This window comes from Triturus cristatus, chromosome 7, assembly GCF_964204655.1.
Source record: "Triturus cristatus chromosome 7, aTriCri1.1, whole genome shotgun sequence".
NCBI classification, from domain to species: domain Eukaryota; kingdom Metazoa; phylum Chordata; class Amphibia; order Caudata; family Salamandridae; genus Triturus; species Triturus cristatus.
In genome coordinates this window covers 1,865,380,817-1,865,399,540 of record NC_140590.1, presented here as the reverse complement: position 1 = coordinate 1,865,399,540, position 18,724 = coordinate 1,865,380,817, and the positions used below count along the sequence as shown (strand labels likewise).

At 47.2% G+C, this 18,724-nt stretch overlaps 1 protein-coding gene across 1 annotated transcript in view; it reads right to left on the bottom strand.

Moving 5' to 3' along the window:
* The window catches only part of LOC146813530 (uncharacterized), a 140,929-nt gene extending 122,443 nt beyond the window's left edge, over positions 1–18,486 (bottom strand). The window contains exons 1-2 of the mRNA XM_085620299.1: positions 18,319–18,486; positions 611–705 (exon numbers count right to left, since the gene is read on the bottom strand). The gene's annotated coding sequence lies outside the window, so the exon portion shown is untranslated. The remainder of the gene's footprint in view (positions 1–610; positions 706–18,318) is intronic.
* Positions 18,487–18,724: the final 238 nt, after the last annotated feature.

The following is an 18,724-nucleotide window of genomic DNA, read 5'->3' as shown; positions in this document are numbered from 1 at the left end:
ACTGCAGCATAGTCCAGTCCAGTACCGCAGCATAGTCCAGTTCAGTACTGCACCACAGTCCAGTCCAGGACTGCAGCATAGTCCAGTCCAGTACTGCAGCATAGTCCAGTCCAGTACCGCAGCATAGTCCAGTCCAGTACTGCAGCATAGTCCAGCCCAGTACTGCAGCATAGTCCAGTACTGCAGCATAGTCCAGTACTGCAGCTTAGTCCAGTCCAGGACTGCAGCATAGTCCAGCCCAGTACTGGAGCATAGTCCGGTTCAGTACTGGAGCATAGTCCGGTCCAGTACTAGAGCATAGTCCAGTTCAGTACCGCAGCATAGTCCAGTTCAGTACTGCAGCATAGTCCAGTCCAGTACTGCAGCATAGTCCAGTCCAGTACCGGAGCATAGTCCAATCCAGTACCGCAGCATAGTCCAGTCCAGTACTGGAGCATAGTCCAGTCCAGGACTGCAGCAGTTACCAAGAACTGTCCATGGATGTCAAAGGAGCCATGTTAATCCCATCTTGAACACATATTGTTTAAAACACAAACAACTTTGCCTCTGCACCTCATAAAAAATGTATCTTGAAAAGGCCATTAATATGGAAAGTTAAGACTTGACTCACGGTTCAATAAGAATCAAATCCCAATGCTGGGAACATGTGTCATCCGGGGCTGCTCCAATGCAGGCCAGGACCTTGTTCAGTTTCAATGTTTATTTCTGAAAAACACATTATTTCCAAGAAGCACAGATTTTAAAAATGAGCTATAACTTATGTCAAAACAATAATGTACGCCAATGGAAAGGATTAAATACGTAAAGTCCACTAACAATATATACATTCCTTATTGAAGGTGACGTCATCAAAAGAAAGAAGACTCATCTAACATCAAGGGTCACTATCGGGCTCCTAAGCTATCTGCCCACAGATACTTTTTACACATATTCCCCTTGCTCTCCATATGAAATATGCTCCACAAAATTACATTCTAATATTATATACAAACCCTGAGCCCCTTTTTCCTGGCATCTGTTTCAAACCCCTTAACATTGGCTTAAGTGAAGGATTTCTTTTCATGCATGTGAAAAGAATTCATTGCATTTTATCTTCAATACTGTGGCAATTTGGACACAGTTTTGAGCTTCTCAGCCCCAACAACTTGTAAAATGTGTTAGAAGGGTAGGTGTATCCTAGCTATATGTACCCGGAATATCCGATGATATTTCCCAGAATAGAAACAGCACTTACGATATAAATGTGGCTCACTGGCAGGTACAGACTTAAAACCAATGTAGCCAGATTGGGCTATTTCCCGCACAATTGGGCGACTTTTTTCCCAGTTGTGCGGGAAAAAACCATGCCTGGCAGGGGGCTACTTTTTGGGCTATATTTGGAAGGTTGTGCGCAATTTTGTGGCCTGGGCGGACACCGACCACGAGGAGTCCGTCGCGTAAGTGCGCGGGCCAATGTGGGGGTCCCCCAGAGCCGTCAATCCAATAGCGCGCGAAAACGCTACCAATGACGGCCCTGGGAATCATTTTTTGGCCAGCCCCTGCGTGCGTGCGTCACGGTGCGTGACCTCAGCCTGAGTGACGGAGCTCTTACTTTCGGCTCAACGTGGACGCCAGCCAGGAAGCATCATCTCATCAATCCTCATCATGAGGAGTCGGACTGGACACTGGAGTCGGACGCACGTGGTGTCCCTGCTGCTGCACCCACTGTGGTCCACTGGTGGTCACTCAGGCCAGTTGCTGAGTCCGGACTTCGACGCCCGCCCCGACCTCAGGTGAGTGAGTCAGAGGCGCAACTAGAGCCAAATTTCTGGCGGGGGGGGGGGTGTAAGAAAAAATTTCGGGGGGGGGGGTGCTGAGTCTTTAAGCAATAGACAGAGTGGAGAGATTGGGGCAGGGAGTTCTTTCCGTCTCATCATTTTAGAAAAGTGCAGTTTCAATATTATATTCATTTAAGCCATGGTTGCTGCATTTTTATTTTATGAAACTAACAACCATTAACAAAGCAAATGGGTCTGGCTTGTTGTAGGCGTAACGTTACTTGTTGTAATATATATCTGGATGAATTTTGAGAGGGAGAATATCTATTTTTTCTTATTGAGTGTCTAGCCAGATACGATAGCTTAATAGTTAATCACTTTCAAAATGTTTGGTTTGTCTATTTCTGTCTGGTCTGTGACTATCAAAATGTCGCCTACGTATGCCGCAACTTTTTGAGGACCAGCAGCCAAGTGGATTCCTGCTATCTTAGTATTTTCCATCAGGCTAAAAAGAAGAGGTTCCATAGATATGAAGAATAGTGGCCAAGTTAGGGGCAACCCTCTTTTGTGTTTTGGGAGCTATTGAAGCTGCTGGAAAGATGCTTGTTTATGTTGATTCTGGCTTGGGGCTCGTCATCTAGAGCAAGTGTCATTTTGGTAAAGCATGAGCCGAGCCTGAAAGCAGTTAGGAGGCCACATGTAGGAAGGACCATGAGACCTTATCAAAGGCTTCTACGTGTCTCTTGCTATAGCGCAGGGTGAGTGAGGGCGAGTGCTCACTTGATAGCGTGGCTAAATGTTCTAATGTTGTCAGAGCTGAATCTGCCTTTGATGAAGCCAGTTTCAAAAGGGTGTATGATTGATTTAACAATAGGTTCAAATCTAAGGGCTAGAATGTCAGCATATATTTTGCAATCTGTGTTTATTAGGGAGATGGGGTAGCTTTTGGGGTCAGTGAGTTCTTTTGCATTTTTTGGGATGGCAATTAGAGTTGCCTCACATGTTGCACCTTTACCTGAACTAGAGTTGGCGAAGTGGGTAAAAACCACCACCTCAAGTGTAACTCAGGAAAAACGGAAATCCTCCCTTTCGGTCAAGATAATTTCTTCTGCCCGAAACAGTGGTGGCCCCAAGATGCTGAGGTCCCGCCAAACACAATCAAATCAGCCCGCAACCTCGGGATTAGGTTTGATGAAGCCCTCTCTTTCAAACAACAAGCAGGTACCGTGGCAGGGTCCTGCTTTAACATCACCAAGGGTTTAAGAAGGTTCTTCGACCTCCTTCCCCTGACGGCCAGGAAGACAATCGCTGTGGCCCTCATCACATCCCGCCTGGATTACTGCAATAGCATCTATGCAGGTTCCAATAAAAGCGTCCTGCACAAACTGCAGATGGCGCAGAATACCGCAGCCCGCCTAGTACTAAGGCTGCCCAGGAGGTCATCTGCCTCAGCAGCACTTAGAACCCTACACTGGCTGCCCATTCATAAGAGAGTACTATTTAAAATCCTGCTCATCACCTTCAGAGCCTACCACCAGTCGGGTCCCTCCTACCTGTCCCAAAGGTTTGGAAAATACACCCCCTCTCGATCACTCAGGTCTTCCAACCTAAACCTACTGGTGGTCCCTAGATTCAGGCTCGCAACCAAAGGTGGCAAATCGCTAGGTTTTCTGGGAGCAAGAGCCTGGAACAAACTCCCCTCCCAGATGCGTCAGATCCCCTCTGAAATCCTATTTCGCAAGGCCCTCAAAACCTGGATTTTTAATGCGCCTGACACGTTAGTCCTAAAACTAATCTAACCTAACTCTCCTTAGTTCTTTCTGTCAGCACTTTCTCTTTTCTTTCTCCAATGACACTCTCACCACTAGCGCCAAGATGCTCCTTGGAGTGTAAGCCGCGCTTTACAAAAACTACATCATATCATATCATATCATAAAAAGGTGTTTGAAGGGAAGAATTAGATTTGGGCCCCATGTGTGGTATAAGCAGGTGGGAAAGCCATTTGGACCTAGTGCTTTCACTGCTTTAAGAGACTTTATGGCCTAATACATTTTGTTGTTGAGAAATTGGTTCCTCTAGAAAGGCTTTGATTTTATTGTCTATTTTGAATATAGGTAGGTTAATGAGATATTGTAAAGACACTTCATAGGTAGTGTGGGTGCTTCTAGAGTAAAATTTCAGATAGAATTGTTTGAAAGAGGGAAAATGTCTTTTTCTTTAGTGGATGGTGTTCCTTGACTGTTGGTAATAGATGATATTTTCAGGCAGAGGGAGTTTTGCTTGGCAGTAATTTTCCAGATTTCTTATGACCACAAAATGTGTTACCTTTATTTTTATTGACAATGAAGTGAGCTTTATTGGTTAAGATTTTGTTGCATTTGTATTTTAGTTTTTCCAGGTAAGGGATTTGTTTTTTGTCTGGGTTGTGTTTTCATTTTCTCTGGAGTTCCATGATGTCATGTTCGAGTTTCACTAGTTTCAAATATATCGTTTATTTTTTCTTGACATAAGTTTGCTCAGGTGCCCTCGGGTAGTGGCTTTAAAAACGATACTAATTGTTTGAGGATTTAGGCCTAAGTTCATGTTATGGTCTAAAAATAGTGTATGATACCTTTGATGTGTCTGTAAAACGTACCTTTTGTCCCAAAGTTTTGTCCTGAATTTTGACCTCCCGTCCTGAATTTTTGTCCTGAATTTTTATACTCACCGTCCTGAATTTGCACCCATGCCAGTTGGTCACCCTATTTGTAGGAAGTGATGAATATTGATAGATGCCAGGAAGTTGACGTAGGTAAAGAGAGTGTTTTAACACCCAAACCAAAACTGACCACATCGGTTGTTCGTAGGCCAGCCCAGCTTCGAAAACGGTCGTGCAGGGGCCACCCAACATCGCACGCACCTGCTGGCAGCATCGCGTGCGTCTGTTTACCACTGTCCTGGCATGGATCTGACACTCCGTGCTTCACCACGTTGCTGATGCCAAGGCGCGCACTGACGCACACTGTTTGCCGCACGAACTGGAGCTGATTTCGGGGGGGTCGAGCTGAATCTTTAAGCAATAGGCAGAGTGGAGCTGCAGGGGCTCTTAGAAGTCGCAGTGAGAACTGGTCTTAAAAATTAATAGCATTAAGGCAGGTGCCCAGTTAACACCCTCCCACCATCTGTATATTGAATAGAATGTATATTTGTCGTTAAAATTGTTTCTGATGACAATTTGTGCTTAATTGGAGACTTGCTAATTTGGGCTGGTTTTTGGGCTGGAACTGGTCTGATTGGGCTTATTTTGGGCTTATATTTGAGCGGCTTTGGGCTTGGGATGGGTCTAAAAATCTGGCAACACTGCTTAAAACTTAAATATGGGGGGGGGGGCGTGGTCTGCCGTGCTGCGGAATGGCAGCTTTGTGAGCGAGCTCCGCCAGCCGAGGCAATATCCTTCATGAATCTGTACAATCAGAGGAGCCAGTACCCTGCTAGTTTTGACCCATCGGAAGCGGATCGCCAGCGGCAGTAAACGTGGTGACTTTTAGCTGCCTGCACTATATAATCGCCGTGATACCAGCCCCGGTGCACCAGATGCACCAGTCGCGGAAGAGCAGGAAACTCCGGTGGAGACGTGGGGCGGTAGACGTAGTAAATTGAGACCGGTGCTGCGACGCGGGCCTGAACGGTACTGACCGAGGCGCTCGCGACTCTGGATTGCTGCCCGGGGTAAGTGTGAGACGAAAACCGGTACCATCGAGCCCCTGTCTTGAAGTACGGTGGAAGACTGCGTCGAGGAGCGGAGTGCCTGAATGAATCCCCGAGTCCTGCGGCCGCCATTTTGAGATCGAAGGCGACGCTTGATATCGTACTGCGGGTGGCGGTGGTGAGTGACGACCCTGGGCACTCAGATAAGCTGGGAATGCGCACCTAACTTGCTCTTGGTTTACCCTGCCTCATGTGGATGATTAGTGGGGCCTCGAGGACTGGGAGCACACCATTGTGAGATGGTGTCAGTCAACGACCCCAGATAGCACGCCTCTTTACAGAATGTTCTGGGGGCTGCAGCTTGCCATAGGTAGCTCGATAGCTGTTGTTGTTGGAGAGTTACTGATGCCGGAAGATTTGGGATGCCTGCCTGTGTACATACCGTGGGGTAAACGACTGCGTGCACAGAAGGGGAAGTGAGAAGAGGAGGCTAGCACCATGCTCTGAGGTGTGCTGGAGAAGACAACTGTGCCTGCCTGATACACAAAGCGCTCTGAGACACAACTGGCTACACCTACTTGTGAAAAGGGCTGCAAGTGTATACCCCTTCATCAACACACACAACGGGGTAGAAAAGGGTGGCAGTGGTGCACGGCCCGCCGTGGAGAGCCCGCAAACAGTTTAGACTTTGTGTTCAGGAAAAGACACCACTGGCAACATAGACAGTGCAAAGCCCTTTTATTATTGTGAAGGTGCACACTTTGAAGGTCAGTCATGGGCAAACCAGATGCCAAGTAGCCCAAGATTAGTTTCGACCAGAGAAGAACGACTAGACACATGGAATCAGACTTGGAGTCCGCCACTGGAGGCTCTATTGAGGGACAACAGGGTGACCAGGGAGAGGACATCCGCACGCTCATGCTTGAGATGCGCTCCAGCCTCCGCACAATTCACTCAAAATTGGACACGTTAACAGCCCAAATGGAGTCAGTGAAAACACAGGTTGGTGTTCATGAACATAGACTGGATTTGATTGAAAATAAACAGACAGATTTTCACGAATTTCAGGTAGAAACAAAAGACCAACTGCTGCACATGGATAAGTTACTGGGTGTGATCCGTGCTAAGAATGAGGATTTGGAGGCGAGATCACGCCGCAACAATCTACGTATTACGGGGGTCCTGGAAACTACAGCGATTACCAAAATGGAAGTTTACGTGTCAAACCTGCTGCGGGATCTCTTCGCTCCTCACCTATGAACGGTATTTGCAGTGGAAAGAGCTCATCGTGCTATGGGCCCCAAGCCTTCAGTGGGGGCTCCTCTACGGCCTATCCTGGCAAGACTGCTGAATTATCAAGATCGTGATACGATACTGCACCATGTGCGTGCACTGGGGACCGTGACACATCAAGGAAACCAGATCTCCTTCTACCCGGATTTCACCCCAGCGGTGCAAGAGGCGAGGCGCAAATTCTTACCGGCAAAACGGATCCTGCTGCAGGCCCAAATCCCCTATTCATTATTATATCCTGCCAAACTAAAAGTATCTCATGACGGCTCGGCCCATTTTTTCACAGATGCCAAATCCGCTCTGAAATTTGCGAAACACGTGGGTGGCAGGCGCACCAACAACAGTCCCAGATTGGGTGAATCCGCTGAACATCAGCTAAGTGATAACGACTGAATAGCATGGAATTATATATTTTCTTTTATTATTTGCAGTATTTTTGTATTACATTACTACAATGTCTCTGAGCTACCCTTTTTCTTCCGTGGTTAGGAGTGGCATTGCATTTACGTTCTGGAACACTGTACACTTCCTATATTTTTTCACTGAATTTTTTTTGTAATTGGCAGAATGTGTATGGTAGATTACCAGGTTAACACATGATGTTCTACATTGGGGTTGTATATCTATTGACACAGGAGAATACTGTATTCATTCCTTTTATCCCACTATTGTTTATGCGGCAATGGGACCACTGACAGTGCATAGAACTGTAGGTAAGGACACAGCTCCACTTGCGATATATTTCCAGCCGCAATTTATTAATCTGTTTTACTGCAGGTTAGGCTCTCTGCAGTTTCTTGGCTACCCTGATTAAGTAGGGCAGTATGCCGGAACTCACACGTCCCCATGGAAGCCTTCCCAAAACTACACTGTTTTGTATTCTATTGTTGGGGGGCATTCTTCAACCTGATTGGGGGGTTGGTGTGGGTTGGGGGTGGGGGGTTGGGTGTGTTGTTTATGGTTTTGATGGTGTATGGATATGCTCACTGATGAAACACACAGTTAGAATTGTTTTGCTCACATGTTGCAAGAGACACAGCAAAGTCGCAGCTTTGATTATTGTGCACTCCACGAAACCAGTGTAAATTGCCTGACATGGAACATAAAGGGGCTAAATGACAGTAGGAAATCCAGGTTAGTCAACGCATACCTCACGAGGCATAATATAGATCTCTGCATGTTACAAGAAACGCACCTACATGCTCCGGTCTCTCCAAAACTTAAACATAAAAGATGGGGATTCACATATAACTCGGTATACTCTAACTATTCCCGTGGGGTGGCAGTGTTGGTTAAACGGGGCTTGGACTGGAGAGAGCGAGAAGTGCCTACAGACCCTGATGGACGATATATCATACTGTTGGGCTCATTGGAAGGGGTTTCATTAACCTTGGTAGCAATATATGGCCCCAATATAGATTCCCCCAGCTTTTTTCAAGATGTGTGGGCCAAGGTCAGAGCGACTGGTTGCCATAGTTCCCTCTAACATGCGCGGGTGAGCGCGTGCGCACAAGGCCTTCTTCCAGCGCACACGCACACCTGCAAAGAGCCCACAATGTCAAAAGTCCGTTCTTCAACCACAAATGTAAACATACATGGGCAAAATGCGAGGAGCAGTGGCAGCGCATTTGCGAGATCAGATAGAAGAGAAGCTGTTCCGCCACAGACACGCTACAGATTAGAGAGCGCACAGCTTCTGCACTTGCTGCTTACTCTGTTAAGGTTAGGAGCCATCAAAACTCTTGCAAAGAGCAAGCAAAGACTTTTTTTCCGGCCCTGTGAAAAGCTTCTGAAATGGCATCATAAATCATAGACACTGATTTCCATCCAGGAAGTCTGTATTTAACCTAATGGACATCGGTGAGAGGCTGCGATCACACTATACTTTAAGGCCATTCAGAAAAGTAAACCCAGAGGCGGCTCTATGGTAAGACTTGTATTATAAAATAGCTAATTCTAACTTGCAGTCTGAACTATGTTTATTTTTTGTAGTGGAACTGGCCCACATTACATCCACAGAAGTGGAGCTGCCTCTGTTGTGTGATAGGCTTCTCAGTTCATGTTTAAAACCACTCATGTTTAAAACCACTCACTTTTAATAAATACTTTCTAAATATTTTGGATGTATTAAAGGGAAACACTTCCACATTTTAAAGAAATACTCTTCTTGAATATTGAATGCAACCTTGCAACATATTCAACATGTTAGAAAATGATATTTCAAATATTTTCAAGGGTCATCTTGTACAAATAGGAGTGCAGCCCTTTACATATGGTGCTGTTAGAATTTGAGGAGTTAGGTGAATTTATGGCTCTTTTGGTCTTTTTTTACAGTGGGTGCTGATCTTAGAATCACATTCACGTTTATGCCAAGTCACCAAGAACCCACTACAGAGACCACATGGAGGTGCAAACTCATAAATTTGTGGTCAAGGCGTGACAATAGAAAGGGGGTGCAGTCATGAGGAACAGAGTCATGCATACCAGAATTTGGCTTTCAACTTATGCATTTACTTTTTTTAAACTCTGCAACAAAGAAATGGCAACGAGGTCAAATGTGACAGTAAATCTTTTCTGGTTTAAATGATTGCAAAGACTGCATTTTAAAATATCTTATGGGTTTAAGACACTCTCTGCAGTGATATTTGAGTGCCAAGGAAATTTTAGAGGATAACAGTGATGGTCAGATACATATGGGGGTAAATGCAGTTGCTGGAGTTTGGAGTTGCTGGACTGTGTTTGGTCTAGTTTCAGTTTTGACTCGTAATGCTGCATGGAGGGTTAATGCATCTCCTGTAAAGCACATCTTGTAACATGCAAATCACATTTTATTTTTTTGTAGATAGGTAAGTGGGTTACTACTTTTGACACATATCCGTTATTACATGCAGAACATAAATTGCAATCCTATTGTGGCACAGTGAGCTATGAACCAGCATCAACAAGTCTTTTGCAAACTGCAAGACATGGGTTTAGAACCTTATTGTTATCTTTCTCAATTTGTTGTATAGTGCTGCTGAAAAGGATTCTTTTGCGTAGTAATACATTTATATGAATACAGACAGCCCCAGCACCGCTACATTTTAAATCCATACTTTTACTTTTTGTTTCTCCCAGTTATGCACTCTTAACATATGCCAATCTTCTTCGAGTACATGCATGTAGCTTATATAGGAAGGGTAAACAAAGACAAAAACCTGCCTCAAATGTTTCTTTTAAGTACCTGACTTGTAAAGTGATACTTGGGTGCCTTTGTTTACCCTCCATTGTGTTGGAACCTAGGTATTAGGCTCCAGGTGACTCCCAGCCAGGATCATTCTTGAACAAAAGTAGGGCTGTTGGCCCTTTAAATGAGACCTTTGTTTTGGGACAACTTAAATTGTAAATAAGAAAGCCCCTTCACTGCCTGCAGATTCCTGCTCAGAACCGAAAGCAGACAACCTGTAGGCCCTGCTCAATATGTTCCGGTGTTGGCGAATTACACTGGGATTATTTTTTTTCCAGCATATTTCACTTGGTCCAGCCCGGATCCGGTTCGAGCTCAATAAAACTGCCTCATTCTTCTGACTGCTTGCATCAATCCTGCTGTTCAGTTAAAACATATAATGGAAGCACCTTCTGTGTCCTGTCCTTTTCTAAATCTGGGGTGTAGGTGCTACAGCCATAAACAATTCATGTCCAAGGGTGTGTATCTACGTTACAAAACTGTCTCAAGACTTCATTAAATAGAACTATATGTGTGTGTAATGCACATGTTTCACACTCATTGTAAACAAAGGTTTTGAGTGGTGACTGCTACAGATTTATATTGCTGAGCAAAGCACTCAAATGCATGATCAGTTGCTTGGTGCACATAGCCTTGGTTGCCGCGCACAGAGATCTTGAACTGCTGCACACTGAGGAAAATAATTAGAGGGAACATTGCTGGTTGCACCACGATTTTATGGGGAGGGGATTTCAATGCTGTTTTAAATGATGACTTGGACAGACAGGGTACGGCCAGGAAACACCATCCAGCGGCTGGTAAAGCCCTGAATGCCTTGCTGAACGAAGGGGATCTGGTTGATATTTGGCACGTACCTCAACCACAAATTAAGGTGGGTACCTGTTTTTCTGAACCCCGTAGGGCCTGGTCTCGGTTGGACTATTGGTTGACGACTCGAGATGTGGCTAGCTGGGTAGTGAAGGTAGCGCATCTACCTAGAACATTATCTGATCACTCCCCATGCCTTTTGAGGATCTCGCTCCCTGATGCAACGCGTAGGGTGTGCTCTTGGAGACTGCCTCCGCATGCATTACTGGATGCGGCATTTAAGGAGGAAATCCGGACGGATATTTTAGACTATTTCACTATTAATACAGGCACTGTAGATACTGAGTCCTCGCTCTGGGAGGCTTTTAAAGTGGTCATTCGTGGGCAGTGCATATCGCGGCAAGCCGGTGTGCTCAAGGCCATTAGACTAACATTGCAGACTATCGAGGCGCAAATAAAAGATCTAGAGGCATGCTTATATTCTACAGAGGAGCCTGCTCTTTTGGCTCAGCTAAAAGCCAAATTGCTGGAATTTGAAAAAGAGGCGCAGAGGGAGGTTAAGTTCCTTGGGAAATATGCTGAAGTGTGCAGGTATGGAGAGGGTGACAGACCTGGAAGGACACTTGCTGGCATGCTGCGGATGCCGCAGTCCGCTGCATATATTCCTGAGCTGGTTGATGGGAGTGGGAGTGTTGTCAGAGGCCCAGTGGCTGTTCTTAATGAGTTCTCCTCCTTTTACGCACAATTGTATACAGCTACACAAACCGAGTGCCCGGAAGGCATGCAGGCGTTTTTAGATTCTGTAGCACTATTCTGATTTAACGATCGGCACAGGGAGTACATGCACCTGCCGTTTACAGCAGAAGATGTAACTAGCGTGATTAAAAGCCTGCCATTGGATAAGGCCCCCGGGTCGGATGGGCTGACGACCGCCTTCTATAAAACTTATGTGGAGGAGCTAGCGCCCAGACTTTTGGCGGTATATGAGGAAGCTCATGAATCAGGCATATTACCACAAACAATGTGGGAAGCGATAATTGTGACCTTGCTGAAATCCGGAACACCGGATACCGAACTTGACTCCTATCGGCCACTGTCGCTGATCAATGTAGATATGAAAATTCTGCTAAAATTGATAGCTACCAGGTTGCAGCCTATGCTCCCCCTCATAGCCCTACCAGACCAATCGGGTTTTATACCCAGGAGGTCTACCTCTCACAATCTTAGAACAGTCTTCTCGGTCCTACATTATCTACATCAGGATGGGCAAGCAGCGGCGGTGTTCTTAGACGCGGCAAAAGCCTTTGATTCACTTGATTGGCTCTATTTGTTTACGATATTAGAGCGAATGGGATTCGGCCCCCTGTTCATTAAATGGATATACCAAACCAATGGGGCTAGGATAACAGCAAATGGCTTAGTGTTGGATCCATTTCAGATCACGCGGGGCACATGCCAGGGATGTCCGCTGTCCCCCCTGCTGCTCGCCAATGCGATGGAGCCTCTGGCTGCACGCATAAGACAACATCACACGGACAGGGGGATAGGGTTCAGCTCTAGGAGCCTTTTGATATCGCTCAATGCAGATGATGTCACTCTCTACATTCTGAACCCTGCCCAAAACTTGAACATTGTATTAAGAGAGCTCATAAAATCTGGCGGGAATATCTATAAATTGGGCCAAATCGGTGGTCTTCCCCCTAACAGACAATACCAAGGCAGTGGTCTCTGAGTTCCCGATACAATGGGAGGCTGAGAAAGTGAAATACTTGGGAATTAGGATCAGTCGAGATCTACAGGAGGTAAGGAATTTAAACTATTGTAAAGCCATTGCTTGGCTGGAAGAAAAAGTTGCTATTTGGGCTAAGCTTCCGCTGTCGTTGGCAGGAAAGATCGCCCTGGCTAAGATGGTTGTTTTACCCAAGTTTTTATATTTATTTGTAAACTTGCCGATCATACTCACGTAACCGTTCTTTCGAACCCTGAGCTCACTGTAAATATCTCTGGTGTGGGCGGGTGGTCAAGCCAGAGTATCTTGGGAACTGTTGTCTCTCCCGCTCAGGCAGGGAGGCTTGGGTGCGCCCGATATGAAACTATATGCACTGCACTATTGGGTACACCCAACCCCCTTTCCACCACAAGTGGCTGTAGAACAAGATGCGGTAGCGCCGATTCCGCTACAGTTGGCGGTCTATCAGACATACAGGCGCCCTACCGATGGTATAGATACTTCTGTAACTTTGAGATGGGCTTGGGACGGGCTACGACGGCGGGCGGGAGCCCAAATTTTATATTCCCCGTTTATCCCCCTGGAACAAAATCCGATGTTACCAAACGTCAAAGACGAGATCAACAAGAAGGTGGCGCAGAAGATGACACTTCATACCTTCGCAGACCTTTACCCAGGGGACGTATTTAGAGACCCCCCTAGGGAGGAGGAGGGGCAGAGGACATATTTCGGGGAGCTGTTTCGCTACCATAAAACTAAGGGCTGCCTGTCACAAATTGCACACTGACTTTCCGTCACAGCCGCCCTCGTTGATGGCTCTGGAGAACTTACTTCGCACACCATCATCGCGTAGACTCATAACCAGGCTTTACACACATATGCAAACTGATGCCCCTGTGACGAAGCCCAGTGCTTGGCTTAAATGGAATGAAGAGAGATTGCCCCCCTTGACGGAAGACCAGTGGACATACTGTTGCACACAACTGACTGAACTGTCCCCTAATTACAGGCTTCGCCTGATCCACTTCAAATTTCTCCACAGGTATTATAGAACGCCCATTAATCTACACCGCATGGGACTCAGAGACGACGAATGTTGTCCCCTGCCTCCTTTCTTCAAATGAAATGAAAATGTCCGGCACTTGCCGACTATTGGCCCCAAATTTTACGTCCATAAATCAGATTCTGGATATGTCACTTTCCCCATCCCCACTAGTGGGACTGTTAGGATATGTCAAAGACACACATGTAAAAAAACGAAAACTACATGCACTTTTACTATTGTTCGCCAAACGCCAAATAGCAGTTCACTGGGGGAGGAGAAGGAAGCCCACGATTCAGGAATGGATACGGTAGGTCACTTATGGCCATGTTCAGCTTGCCACCTTCTGCCAATTAAGGCCACCAACCTCAAGACCCCGAGAGATATGGGATCCATTTATTACCTGGGTCCAGGAGAGGACTAGTGGGACTAGGGTTGTTGAGGTACAAGATCCCCGAACTGCGGATGTATAATTAATAGGATGTGGTAATTTGGTATGTATACAGGATGGATACTGTTGGTGCAACATTGAACCCTGCTGCCATGTTAGAACGCAGTTACCCTTAAATGTCTCCCAATGTACAAATTCTGTCCCTATGCACATGGACCACAATGCTGTGTCGTATACTTGTGGCTGTAAACTGGAAAGGTGTGTTTCATATTGTCATTTATTTTTACAGCTATGCACCAAGTTGGTTTGTTGTTATATATGATGTATATTGAATTTATTTGGAAAATCAATAAAAACAATAAAGAAATAAAATACTTAAATATGAGGGGCCAGGTATATTTTAGAAGATTGTATTCAGATCCTCACAATTACATTTTGCCAATACCTAGAATTTAAAATAGCAACAGAATGACATTTTCTTTGATAGGTCCACACGGGGCGATTTTGGTGAGCTGGATATCTGATTCCGAAAAAGAAAATAAGTGGGACAATCAGGGCTCTTACGGTTCCCCGCAGTTCAGTTCCATAGAGTCCGCAAGAGAAAGATTTTGTTCTAAATGTCTGCAGAGGGAATGCCACGGGCACAATACCAATTTCATATCAAATCTGGCAAGGCGCAAGCTGAGCATTTTTCCGTCCTTGCTGTGCAGCAGTGTTTTCATGAAAAACACAGAGGGAGTTCGGAAACTGGTAGTGCAGAGACAATGCACATTACCTGATATCAAATATGGTATCCTCATCTTGGGTCACATATATAAATATTGGAAATAGAGATGACTTCATTGCTATTTGCTGCAAATCACAATTAGGTCATCTCTATTCCTAATGTATGAAAGTTCATGAGTTTCATTTCGCGATTCCTAGTGGATCACAAATCTACCTACCTCATGAATATGAATCGCTAAAATCACAGGGATGGTGGCCTGTGGGACAGCAGACCACCCTGTCCTGTCCATGATTGCTTTTAAATACGACAATCTTTTTTTTTTTTTTTTTTAAATGCAGCCTGATTTCCTTAAAGGAAAATGGGTTTGTTTCAAAAAGAAAAAAACCATTTTATTCCATTTTTTAAGAGCAGGCAGTGGTCCATGGGACAACTTCTTGTTCTGAATTTCTTTTAGTACTACCATTCACAAAAGTGAGGGGGTCCCTTGGGGACCACTTCCCATTTTCAAAGGGTTCTCACCAACTTGAAGTTGGTGGTAAAATCCAAATGTTTTGCAACTGCATTTTGGGAGCAAAACATTTGTAAATACCGCTACAATTCAGTATTAGGAAGGGGTGCGCTAAACCCGCTCCTTTCTAACACCGAATTGCAAACCCTATTTGCTATTTGGTAACAGTTAACCGAATCACAAATAAGGTTTGGCACATCAGAAAATACTTGCTTTTTTCTGGTAGGAAGCATTGTGATTCTACAAACCGGGCCATTTGTGAGCAGAAAGAAGCTTCTTACATCTTGCCCCTCGTCTTTAACCAAAATAACGAAGACGACTGGGGGAAAAAGGCTAAGCCATCCCTATCATTATTTTCACCTCCCCCATCCTCTAGTTGACTACTGCTGTGTTATCCGAGAAGAGGTTTAAAATACTCGCAGTGTGTGCTTACTTTATCTATTATTCTTTCAGAGATTTCTATTTATTTGTGCCTTATTATATAGTGTTTCTCAACCCAGTGTAGTGTCATAGCGCTTTACAGTGTACAAGCAAATAGAACAATGCAGTAAATACATCTATGAAACAAGACTTAGCTCATCACGGAGAGAAAAGTACAGATATTATGTCACGTTGGAGGTAAGAAACATATGTGCAAAGACTGAGGTAACTCTAAATGTGAGCTGCAGGGCTGAACCTGATGGGGTCAGGATAGCCCCATCTCTCAGCAGCAGGTGTTCAAGGCCCTGTCTGTGGGAAGGAGTCAGGGGTCAGGATAGCCCCATCTCTCAGCAGCCAGTGCTCTAGGCCCTGCCTCTGGGATAGAGTAAGGGGTCAGGATAGCCCCATTTCTCAGCAGCAGGTGTTTCGAGGCATGGCCAGAGGGAATGGGTCAGGGGTCAGGGGTCATGATATGCCCATCTCTCAACAGCGGGTGTTTGAGGCCCGGCCAGTGGGAAGGGGTCAGGATAGTCCCATCTCTCAACAGCAGGTGTTCGAGGCCCTGTCTGTGGGAAGGTGTCAGGGGTCAGGATAGCCACATCTCTCAGCAGCAGGTGCTCGAGGCCCGGTGTGTGGGAAGGAGTCTGGGGTAAGTATAGCCCCATCTCTCAGCAGCAATGTTCGAGGCCCTGTCTGTGTGAAGGAGTCAGGGGTCAGGACAGCCCCATCTCTCAGCAGCAGGTGTTCGAGGCCCTGTCTGTGGGAAGGAGTCTGTGGGAAGGGGTCAGGATAGCCCCATCTCTCAGCAGCATGTGTTCGAGGCCGGTGTGTGGGAAGGAGTCAGGGGTCAGGATAGCCACATCTCTAAGCAGCAGGTGTTCTAGTCCCTGTTTGTGGGAAGGAATCAGGGGGGTCGGGATAGCCCCATCTCTCAGCAGCAGGTGTTCTAGCCCCTGTTTGTGGGAAGGAGTCAGGGGTCAGGATGGCCCCATCTCTCAGCAGCAGGTGTTCTAGCGCCTGATTGTGGGAAGGAGTCAGGGGAGGTCAGGATAGCCCCATCTCTCAGCACCAGGTGTTCGAGGCCCTGTCTGTGGAAAGGAATCAGGAGTCAAGATAGCCCCATCTCTCAGCAGCAGGTGTTCGAGGCCCTGTCTGTGGGAAGGAGTCAGGGGTCGGGAAAGCCTTATCTCTAAGCAGCAGGTGTTCGAGGCCCTGTCTGTGGGAAGGAGTCAGGGGTCGGGATAGCCCCATCTCTAAGCAGCAGGTGTTCGAGGCCCTGTCTGTGGGAAGGAGTCAGAGGTCAGGATAGCCCCATCTCTCAGCAGCAGGTGTTCGAGGCCCTGTCTGTGGGAAGGAATAAGGAGTCAAGATAGCCCCATCTCTCAGCAGCAGGTGTTCAAGGCCCTGTCTGTGGGAAGAAGTCAGAGGTCGGGAAATCCCCATCTCTCAGCAACAGGTGTTCAAGGCCCTGTCTGTGGAGTCAGGGGTCGGGAAAGCCCCATCTCAAAGCAGCAGGTGTTCGAGGCCCTGTCTGTGGGAAGGAGTCAGGGGTCGGGATAGCCCCATCTCTCAGCAGCAGGTGTTCGAGGCCCTGTCTGTGGGAAGGAGTCAAGGGTCGGGATAGCCACATCCCTCAGCAGCAGGTGTTCAAGGCCCTGCCTGTGGGAAGGGATCAGGATAGCCCCATCTCTCAGCAGCAGGTGTTCGAGGCCCTGTCTGTGGGAAGGAGTCAGGGGTCGGGATAGCCACATCCCTCAGCAGCAGGTGTTCAAGGCCCTGTCTGTGGGAAGGAGTCAGGGGTCGGGAAAGCCCCATCTCTCAGCAGCAGGTGTTCGAGGCCCTGTCTGTGGGAAGGAGTCAGGGGTCGGGATAGCCACATCCCTCAGCAGCAGGTGTTCAAGGCCCTGCCTGTGGGAAGGGATCAGGATAGCCCCATCTCTCAGCAGCAGGTGTTCGAGGCCCTGTCTGTGGGAAGGAGTCAGGGGTCGGGATAGCCCCATCTCTCAGCAGCAGGTGCTCGAGGTACTGGGAAGGAGTCAGGGAGGACGGGATAGCCACATCCCTCAGCAGCAGGTGTTCGAGGCCCTGTCTGTGGGAAGGAGTCAGGGGTCGGGATAGCCACATCCCTCAGCAGCAGGTGTTCAAGGCCCTGCCTGTGGGAAGGGATCAGGATAGCCCCATCTCTCAGCAGCAGGTGTTCGAGGCCCTGTCTGTGGGAAGGAGTCAGGGGTCGGGATAGCCCCATCTCTCAGCAGCAGGTGCTCGAGGTACTGGTAAGGAGTCAGGGAGGACGGGATAGCCACATCCCTCAGCAGCAGGTGTTCAAGGCCCTGTCTGTGGGAAGGAGTCAGGGGTCGGGAAAGCCCCATCTCTAAGCAGCAGGTGTTCAAGGCCCTGTCTGTGGAGTCAGGGGTCGGGAAAGCCCCATCTCTCAGCAGCAGGTGTTCGAGGCCCTGTCTGTGGGAAGGAGTCAGGGGTCGGGATAGCCCCATCTCTCAGCAGCAGGTGTTCGAGGCCCTGTCTGTGGGAAGGAGTCAGGGGTCGGGAAAGCCCCATCTCTAAGCAGCAGGTGTTCCAGCCCCTGTTTCTGGGAAGGAGTCAGGGAGGTCAGAATAGCCACTTCTCTCAGCAGCAGGTGTTCTAGCGCCTGTTTGTGGGAAGGAGGCCAGGACAACATTAAGAGTTTGTTCCAAGGCCCAAAACATTCTCCCTTGCCACAGACAGGACTCACCGCCTCGTCCGACTCCTACTGGAACATTTGTCTCCAGTGAGTGACACTGGATCTCTCCCGGGGATCTGGTACTGAGGATACGGCAGGAGGAGGGTCGCTGCTGAGGGATCCACCTGGGGAGGCCTCACTACCTCCTCCTGTGCATAGGATAGAACGGAGGCTTGTCATAAAGCTACTGCGCATGTGCAGAGGCAAGACACCACTCGCTGGGGCCCAGAGACAAGCCCGCGCTTCCTAAAAACGTACTGTGCATGCCCAGGGGTAAAACACTACTTGTCAGGCATTTGATGCAAGGCTACCTAAGAAACATACTGCGCCTGCTCAGAAGATGAGGAACTGTCTCTGGGGACCTGCATAAACACTGCATAGCCTTTTTAAAAAAGTAATGCGCATGCTCCTAATCACC